General features: G+C 45.9%; 1 long non-coding RNA gene across 1 annotated transcript in view; it reads left to right on the top strand.

The window, feature by feature from the left end:
- The first annotated feature begins 1,488 nt into the window (after positions 1-1,488).
- LOC142863520 (uncharacterized) overlaps positions 1,489-10,158 on the top strand; it is a 52,815-nt gene continuing 44,145 nt past the window's right edge. Inside the window, exons 1-2 of the long non-coding RNA XR_012914299.1 lie at positions 1,489-1,591; positions 2,499-2,613. This is a non-coding gene — a long non-coding RNA (uncharacterized LOC142863520). The remainder of the gene's footprint in view (positions 1,592-2,498; positions 2,614-10,158) is intronic.

Here is a 10,158-nt window from a genome sequence, read left to right as displayed (position 1 = left end):
ATAAAAGCCAAAGAACATATTGTTATCAATTGTTATCAATTGAAAAGCTCTTAATCAAGTGAAAGGAAAGGAAAGATTACCAACAAAAGCCTAACATCAGACTTCTCAACAGTAAAAAAGGAAGATAAAAGTCATTATCTTCAAAGTGCTGAGAAAACAGTACCTGACAACCCAGAATTCTATACCCAGTGAAACTGTCACTCAAGAATGAGGGCTGAAAGAGACATTTTCAAATAAACAAAAGTAAAGCTTTTATCATCAATTGACATGCTGAAATAACTACTAATGCATGTACATTGGGAAGAAGGAAGCCAAACCCAGTAGGAAGCAGTGAAATATGGGAAGAAATGGTGAAAAGAAATTGGTGCTGGGAGCAGTGGTGCATACCTGTAGTCCTAGCTACTCGGGAGGCTGAGATGGGAGGATTGCTTGTGCCCAGGAGTCCAAGGCCAGCCTGGGTTATAGCAAAATCCCATCTTTAATTAAACATATACACATAAAATAAAAAAGAACTTGGTATATAAATGAATAAATCTAAATGCACTAATTGTGTAAAACAATAAGAACAATGAGAGTTTTGGAGGATATAAACCGGATAATCTGAATAAAAGTTTCTAAGTTTTTTTTTTTATTGCTGGAGAGGAAGGTATGAATATTGATTAACTCAATTATCCACAATTAGCCTGAAATCAAGGGGACATATTAAAATTTTAAGTGTAGATAGTAATATAATAGGACCACATTATATAGCTTTTGACCACAAAGAAAGGTAAAAGAGAAAATAAAAAAAAAAAACTCAGTATACAGCAGAAAAGGGGGGAAAAGCCATAAAAAGCATGATATTTCGTGTAAAACAAGATGTTAGAAACAGATCTGAATATATCAAAGGTTACAATAAAACTAAATATATCAGTAATCTCTATAAAAAAACATTGTCTTATTGGATTACGAGCAAAAAAACCCAGTAACCCTCTATACTTTGTTTCTAAAAGAAATATTAATAGTTAAAACAGTAAGGGCACAGGAAGATTAGAAGTACAAGGATAGAAAAATATAAGCCAGGCCAATACTAAGAATAAGCTTGTACGATTGCATTTCTGTCGGGCACTAAAAGACTTTTAAGGCCAATAGCCCTGTCAGAAATGAAGAAGTTTACACCCTGATGTTAAAAGATTTAATTCACGGGGAGCTAGAATAATTTTAAACTTGTGTGCACTTCACAGATCCCAAATCCACAATTACAGCGGAAGGTTTTAGCATGCCTCTCTCGGTCCTCGAGGGCTGAGACAGACAAAAAGTAGGAACCTGGGGGATGACAGCAACGCAATTAACAACCTAGATCTAATGGACATGCAGAGAACCCCACAATTAGAGACTACACATCCTTCTCAAGCATTTACAAAAATTAACCCTATAACGAGGCCGCGACGACGACGCAAGCCTCAGCGGTTACCATGGTATCCATGGCCGGGGAGGAGGAGCAGAGGATTCTGGGAACATGGCAGCCCCCAAGTAGCTTCTTCCGTCTCCTCAACTCCAAGCCACTGCCGCTCCTGCACTGAAACAGCTGCTCATATCTGAAGTCCAGTGGGTGCGAACGAGGGCGTGGGGTCATTCGGGATCCAGCAGACAGACTGGTTTGTGGCTCCCTCTCCTATGGGCCAGGCCGCATCCGGGGAACAGAGTCACAGTCTGGGGGCAAGATGGAGACAGCTTTGGATGCTTCGAGCCTCCGCAGGGGGCAGGGAATCTGCTTTCCACAATAGGCTGACTGGGCTGAGAGATTCCTGCCTGGCAGGAATGGTCAACAACCCAACGTGAGCCCCTTCTACTGTGTCCTGAATTGACTGCAGAGCCCTCTTTTGTTTTTCTCCCCTCAACACTGGCAGGCTACTGGCAGGGCACCTCTGTAGATAGGTCAGAGTAGCTCACTTGAATGTGTTCCATGTTGCCACCCATCACTGTAATCTCTTTTGCGGGTGTAGGTGGGGTGAGTGGCAGCAACTTGTCTTTCAGCTTGGAGGGGCTATCTCGGCATATTCCATCTCGCGGAAGCCCAGACATTTCATCAAGGAGGTGGGCTCTGGAATTTCCGTGGGCTTTGTCATTTACGTATTTCACTAGGGCATCTGCAGTACTTGCTACTCAGCTGTTGCTCAACAGATCCAACCAGCATGAATATTTTCTGTGCAATGAACAAGCGACACAGCCCTGTGGTGAATGGTGAAGGTGTACTGTTGGCCCTGCCAGAAACAAGCAGGGCTGGGGACCACGCTTCAGGAACCAGTGGTGCAGTGGGACAAGCACTGGCCTGGAAGGTTCAAGAGATCTGGGGTCTAGTCCCCAGCTCTCCCTCTATAGCAGTAGCTGTTTTGGCTGAAACCGTGTCCCTTCTGAGTCCCAGTTTCCTCATCTATAAAATGGAGAGTTGTTTTTTTCTTTTAATTTTTTAATGATTATCAATTTATTCAGGTTTTCTATTTCTTTTTTTATTTCAGCATATTTTGGGGTTACAAATGTAAAGGTTACGTATAATGCCTTTGCCCCCCACCACCCTCAAGTCAGAGCCTCAAGTGTGACCATCCCTCAGACGGTGCACATCTCACTCAGTATGTATGTATATACCCGTCCCCTCCTCCCCCCTCTCCCCTGCCCAATACACGATAAATGTAATTCCTGTGTGTCCACTTAAGTGCTGATCAGTTAATACAAATTTGCTGATGAGTACATGTGGTGCTTGTTTTACCATTCTTGGGATACTTCACTTAGTAGTATGGGTTCCAGCTCTATCCAGGAAAATACAAGAGGTGCTATATCACCGTTGTTTCTTAGAGCTGAATAGTACTCCATGGTATACATATGTGACATTTTATTAATCCACTCATCTATTGATGGAGAGTTTTATTCAATATTTTAATCATTTTTTGAGGAACTTCAAGGTCACTATGTCCTTTGCTAGGCATGGAGAACACAGTGATGAACAAGAAAGGTGCAGAATCTTCCTTAACATAGAAACACAGTGTAGCACAAGAACTTCCCTTTTGGCTTAGACAACCTAGAAGATTTAAAATTTTATTAAGTCATGGGTTCTTTATGTGTTAAAAACAGCATGGATTGGCCGGGCACAGTGGCTCACGCCTGTAATCCTAGCACTCTGGGAGGCTGAGGTGGGCGGATTGCTCAAGGTCAGGAGTTTTCGAGACCAGCCTGAGCAAGAATGAGACCCCGTCTCTACTATAAATGGAAAGAAATTAATTGGCCAAGTAATATAGATAGAAAAAATTAGCCGGGCATGGTGGCGCATGCCTGTAGTTGCAGCTACTTGGGAGGCTGAGGCAGGAGGATCGCTTGAGCCCAGGAGTTTGAGGTTGCTGTGAGCTTGGCTGACGCCACGGCACTCACTCTAGCCTGGGCAACAGAGACTCTGTCTCAAGAAAAAAGACAGCATGGATCGCTGCACAAACCATAAAGTATGCAAAACACTTATTATGAAATATTTAAGACATATCAATAGGAATGAGGATAATAAAATGATTATTCATGAGTTCTCAGCTTAAGAGACACAGTTAAAGCAAACAGTTTCAACGGTTTAAAACATATGTTTTAAACTGTTAAAAAAATACAGTTAAAAACCACTTTCAGATCTCATTCTCATCTTCTCCTCTCTGCCTGTGGAGGGAACCATTGTATTGTGCAGAATTTTCATGTCTATTTTATACTTTTATTACATATTATGCATCCATAAAACGCGTACTTCAATTTGTAGTCATTTATACTCCTCTACGTGAGTGTAGATGTAGTCTCCTGCTACTTGCTGTCTTTCTTGTACAATGTAGTGTTCCACTGTTTGGCTACACCACATTATAGATACCTATAGTCCTGTGGATACTCATGTTGCCACCATATTGCAAGACTATCACAACGTAGAACTTCCTCCTACCTAACTTCTCTAGAAGTTTCCCCTGGAGTATCTACCTAAGAGTGGAATTGCTGAATCACAGAATGTTCATTTTCAGCTTTACACAGTCACATTTTAATGATATTCATAAGTCAGATGGTCATAAAAAGTAAAGTGAAATGTGTAGCCTCTTGCCCACAAGCTTTGTTAATTAAAGTGGATCAGAAATACTAAGTCATAAAGATGATAATGAATGAAGAAGATTATAAAATTTGGATTAGGATTAGGATTGACATTAAGAGATTGTAGAAATTATAATTCAAAGCTCTCCGCATTTTATGTTGTTTGTTATTTGGGTCACAGTAATGCATGCACATGTATGCTATAAATACCAATCCGGGGTGACCAACTGTCTCAGTCTGCCCAGGACTTAAGGATTTTATGGGACATCGGACTTTTAGTGATAACATTAGAAGAGTCACAGGCCAATGGATGGGTACTGCTATTTCTCTAGTTGAACTGCTATTTCTCTAGTGAACACACTATCTGTGTTCTTTATTTTTTGGTGTAGTCCATGATGGTTCATGAGAATGAACACATTCTCAAAGAATGAAGACGAAACAATCATTCTGAGATAAAGGAGAAAAAGCAATTTAATCAAATGGTAGTTCTACTTTTTGTTCTTTGAGGTATCTCCATACTACTTTCCATGGAGGTTGTACTAATTTGCAGTCCCACCGTTTGATCCAGCAATCTCACTATTGGGTATTCACCCAAAGGAAAAAAAGACACTCTATAAAAAAGACATCTGCACTCGAATGCTTATAGCAGCATGATTCACAATTGCAAAGATGTGGAAACAACCCAAGTGCCCATCAATACATGAGTGGATTAATAAAATGTGGTATATGTATACCATGGAGCACTACTCAGCCATAAAAAATGAACTAATACTCCTTGTATTAACCTAGATGGAACTGGATCCCATTCTTCTAAGGAAAGTATCACAAGAATAGAAAAACAAACACCACATGTACTCACCATTAACTTGGAACTAATCAATCAATACTTATGTGCACGTGTGGAAATAACATTCATCAGAAATCAAGCAGGTGGTGGGGAGGAGACGGGTGAATTCACACCTGGCAGGTACAGTGCACACTATCTGGGGGATGGGCACACTTATAACTTTGACTCAAGTGGTACAAAAGCAATTTATGCAACCAAAATGTTTGTACCCCTGTAATATTCTGAAATTAAAAATAAAAGGTTAGATGGGCAGGGGGAGAAAACAATTTAAAAGCTATAGGAATAGAAAAATCAGTGGTTTCAACTAAAGTATTGTTTCTGGTACACTGGGATCATGGAAAATCTCCTGGGTAGCTTGTTAAAAACACAGATATACAGGCTCCTCTGGGCAGCCCTTCCTCAATGAGAGGTTCTCAAACTTCAGTGCTTTGGAATCACCTGGAAGGATGTTAAAACACAGCTTGCTGGGCCCGACCACAGAGTATCTGATTCAGACTCTGCATTTTAATAAGTCCCCCAGTGATGCTGCTTTAGGGCCACACTTTGAGAACCTCTGGACCGGATACTCAGATGGATATAGTCTTGTGTTTCCATATTACTTCTCTCTCAAGACCTCGCAGGGTGAGTCCCACAGTCTCCTGTGCTTCCTTGAAATTGGAAATTACCTCCATTTCCGCATTTTATCACACTGGGTTGAAATGATTTGTTTAAACATCAACCTGCCCCTTGCTGTTCAAGGGTGGCCTTTAATCTTTGTGGTGTGCTCCATCCCCAAACTGCAATGACAGAACAGGATCTGTGCTCCTTAAACCTTCTAGGGTTTCATCGATGACCTGGGGGCTGGTTCAAGGTAAGTTCTGGGTGATGCGGTGATGACAAGGATGGTGGTGGGTCAGGTTAGCTCCATCAGCCCTACTCGGGCAGGTGTGTTTGAGAAGAGCTGGGGTGAACCCCTATTACCAAGGCACGTCCTGTGAACTTAACTAGCCACCAGGATTCCAACATCTCAGTGGAGGTCTAGCTCAGTATTCTGACCCAATCCCTCTGTGACCTAATTTTTCCCTTCTATGAAAATGGGGGCTCATTGGGGAAGAGGGATTGAGTCATCCATACAGCATGCTTTGAAGAGTGCCCAAGTATCTCGTCTACTGGTCTCTATTTGTAATTTCCACCATTACAAATTCATTCCTTTGTGTTTATCTTGGGAAGTTAGGGTGAGGAGATTTGTAAGACCTCCAGGGAGCAAAAACGTTCTCCAGTCTTCCCAGACTGTTTATTTAGAAACTCTCATGAGATTAGGAGCATCTCAAGAGCTATGTCTCATGGCCATTATGTGCTTAATGCTCAGCACAGTCCTTGGCACATAATAGCTGCTCCAGAAATGTTTGTTGATCCTCTGAGAGGATCTGCCAGGATGTCCCGAACTAAAGTGATTCTGTATGGGAACCAGGAAGGGTACAACTTGCATCTTCTTCTTTGTCAACTCAACTGCTCTGTAAGTTCCGGGAGAGCAGCGAAGGTGCGGAGGCCGGACACCTGGCGCCGCACCTGCATGGCATCTATACTGTTAGTAGGTGCTCAGTGATTAAGTTGCTGAATTGAACCAGGTGGTTGGGGTAGAGGTTGTGTCCTTCCGCGGAAGGCCAGCAGGTGTCGCCACAGACCGGGAACAGGAGACGCGGCGCGGTCTCACCTGGCGGCGACCCCACCTGGCGGCGGCCGCACGCCGCGTGGGAGCCCAGAGCCGTGGCGCTGGCGTCACCTGGGCAGTTGGGAAAGCAGCGCCCGGAGCCACGGGGAGGGCAGGTGAAAGGCGGGTGGCGGGCTGCCTGCAGCGCCAGGTGAGAGCCGGGAGCCCCGCCCTGCGCCGGGGACCGCGCTGACTCAGGTCCCCAGGGCCTTGGGGCAGGGGATGGGAGGCGACCAGGCCTGAACCCGGATGCTGGTGCCGGCCGGCTGGGCGCAAGTCCCTTTGCTCACTTGGGCCCCATTGTGCTTGGTCCCCAAAAAACCCTGAGTTGCTTTTCTCGGGGCTCAGACTCATAATAACTTTCACTCGTCTAGCAGTTTGTGGCAGGCAGTTTCTGTTCGGGCCTCACCACAATTCACTGAGGTCGGGGGTTTTCGTACTTCCATTTTGCAGAAGCACCCAGATAGGATCAGAGAGTTGAGGTCACTTGCTCAGGCTCACACAGCACCTGGTTAGCAAGTTGCAGAGTGGGGATGTGAAACCAGCTGGCCTCTGGAGGCTGAGCTCTTAGCCTGTGTCCCCCCCCCCGTTTGACCTACAAGTTCTGGCCTGAAAGTTACACCCTGTTTTTAATGTAATTTCTATTTTTTTTCTCTTGCCCTCCTTCCTTCCCTCCAGCCTTTTTTTTTTTAAATTGTGGTAAAATACACATAACATACATTTGATCATTTTCACCATTTTAAAACGTACAATTGAGCACACTCAGTGTTGTGCCCCCATTGCTACTATCTAATTTCCAAACATTTTCTTCACCCTCAAAAGGAAATCCTGTACCCCATTCTCCACACCCCCCCCCCATCCCAGCCCCTGGCAACCACTAATCTCCTTCCTGTCTCTATGGATTTGCCTATTCTGGATATTTGATTTCATTTCTGGCTCAAGACCCTCATTCTGTCTCAGGCTATCCTTGCTGCATCACAGGAGGCCAGGAAGATGAAATCTTTAGACTTCCAAGTGGTTCCCAAACTTTGCTGCATGTTGGAAATACCTGGAGAACTAAAAAGAAAGAAAGGAAAGAAAGAAAAAAAGAGAGAGAGAGGGAGGGGGAAAGAGAGAAAGAAAGAGAGAGAAAGCGCCTATGCCTGGCTCCCAACCCCACATAGTCTGATTTAATTGGCCTGTGATCCAACCAGGGTATCAAGATTTTCAGAAGGTCCCCAGGTATTTCTAATTCACAGCAGTGTCTGGGAACCACCGCTTACGCAACGCATTGCAGCTTAGAGTCTATGCTTCCCTTTTACAGGTGAGTAAACTGAGGCCCCGAGAGGGGAAAGGACTTGCTCAGGGTCACACAGAAAGTCTATGGCTGAGCTAAGATTGGAACACTGTATTCTTTTTTTTTTTTTTTTTTTTTTTTTGAGACAGAGTCTCGCTTTGTTGTCCAGGCTAGAGTGAGTGCCGTGGCATCAGCCTAGCTCACAGCAACCTCAAACTCCTGGGCTCCAGCGATCCTTCTGCCTCAGCCTCCCGAGTAGCTGGGAGGCATGCGCCACGATGCCCGGCTAATTTTTTATATATATATCAGTTGGCCAATTAATTTCTTTCTATTTATAGTAGAGATGGGGTCTCGCTCTTACTCAGGCTGGTTTTGAACTCCTGACCTCGAGCAATCCGCCCACCTCGGCCTCCCAGAGAGCTAGGATTACAGGCGTGAGCCACCGCGCCCGGCCTGTATTCTTGTTTGTTTTTATTAATACTATTTTTGATTGACAAGTCATAATCGTACACATTTATGGGGAACATAGTACTCTCGCACCCCACGCACTCGCCCCTCCCCGCCCCCGGCTTCTGCAGGAATTGCGCTTGTGTCCTATTTGCGACTGAGGGTCTGGGCGGTACCCGCCGGTAGGTTTGCGGTGGTGGCGGCTGAGATGATGTCAAGTGCTTAGCGCCATGCTGGTTCGCGGGAATTGTAAACATTTATTGCTGCTGCTGTGTTGTGGTGGGGGTGTAGGGATGAGTGGGGCGCCTGAAGGACCATGGGCCCACTGGGGACCATGACTGGGATTCGGCGCTCTCTGTACTTGGCGTTCGGCACAGACCTTGCCATTTAAAAGATATTTTTTTTCCAGCGCAGAAGAGGGGCTGGTGCGGCCATCGCGACTTTCCCTCTGCCGCGCCGGGCAGGGCCCTCGCCTGGGGCTGACCCGACTCCATTGCTCTTTCAGGGGCAAGGCCCCGCCTTCAGCGCATCCCAGGGAAGATCACAGTGGCCACCCCCCTCTTTCTTCTTGCTAATAAAATCTCATCGTTAGGGGGACCAAGATGGCGCCTCCAGTCTCCAGGCAACGGGGTCGAGGGTCGAGGGCACGAACTATGAGGAGTCTCTAAGGAGTCGCGGGAAACGCGGCTCAGGGGATTGTGGGAAGCCACGTGACCCCGTTCTGGCCAATGGGACTCAAGGGCAGCCTGCTGGGGGATTCTGGGAAATGCCATCCCCGCCTCTCCCCACTGCTATGGCGGCTGACGCAGGAGGCTGTCTCGGCTGCAGCTGAGTCTGGGAACCAAATCAGGAGAATCACAGCTGCGTCAGTCCAGAGCTCTGGCATCCTTGGGCTGCAGAACTACCCTGGGTGCACTTGTGATGTGGGAAGATCCAGCCCCAGTGTTTAAGGCACTCGTGGTGGGGTTTTCTGTTCTTTTCCTCTGAACACCTGTTAACCCACACGACCGTTCCCGACACTGGCTCTTTCCTCGTTTCAAGGCGGAAGGAAGGGGATGTCAGGCCCCACGGATTTGATGAGCAGGAAGGACTTTTTAATGATACATTTGTGCATTCAAAACCCAACTCAGCCAGGCTCTGATTACCGCTCCTCCCACCCCACCCGCAGCCTGGAAACCGTTTCTTACATATTAAAATGCAACCTCTAAGCTGGGAGATTACAGGAGAGGCGGCATCCTTATCTCAGGGAGAAGACTGGGAGGCAGCCCTCCTGGTAGCACTGTAACAAGATCCGTCCATACGAGGAACTAATCACTATGAAAGCTTTTTAGGGTAGAATGGAAGGGCGGAGCAGAGAGACAGCGCCAACCAGGCAGCCTAATTCCCCACAGTGACCCACGTCAGGGAATAAAGCCACCTGCTGGAACCCCGGGAGCTCCGCCTCACCACAGCTGCAAAGCCCAGGGCTACAGGTCAGACCTATTTCACAGATGAGGCTTATCAGGTTTCAGAAGGGCAAAATATGAGATAGTACTCCCTAAAAGAAATGCTTGGAAAGCCACCCAGGGCTGTGGATGTGTAGGGTCCTCTTGCAGACATATAGGGTCCTCATGCAATTGTAATAACCAACATGGATGGCCTGCTCTCCCATCTGAAGGGTGATCTGGGAATGGGCTAGGGCTGATGCTTAAATAGGAGTTTCATGAGTTGGTTGTTGAACTGTTGGTAGCCTCAAGTCAGCCATGGTGGTAGTATTTACACCATGGAAATCAACAAACACAAAAATCAGAGTTGTTAGATCAAATCTAACAAATCAGA

Source organism: Microcebus murinus, chromosome 22 (assembly GCF_040939455.1).
Source record: "Microcebus murinus isolate Inina chromosome 22, M.murinus_Inina_mat1.0, whole genome shotgun sequence".
NCBI classification, from domain to species: Eukaryota; Metazoa; Chordata; class Mammalia; order Primates; family Cheirogaleidae; genus Microcebus; species Microcebus murinus.
The sequence above is the reverse complement of the archived record's forward strand: the minus strand, read 5'-3'. Positions and strand labels throughout refer to the sequence as shown.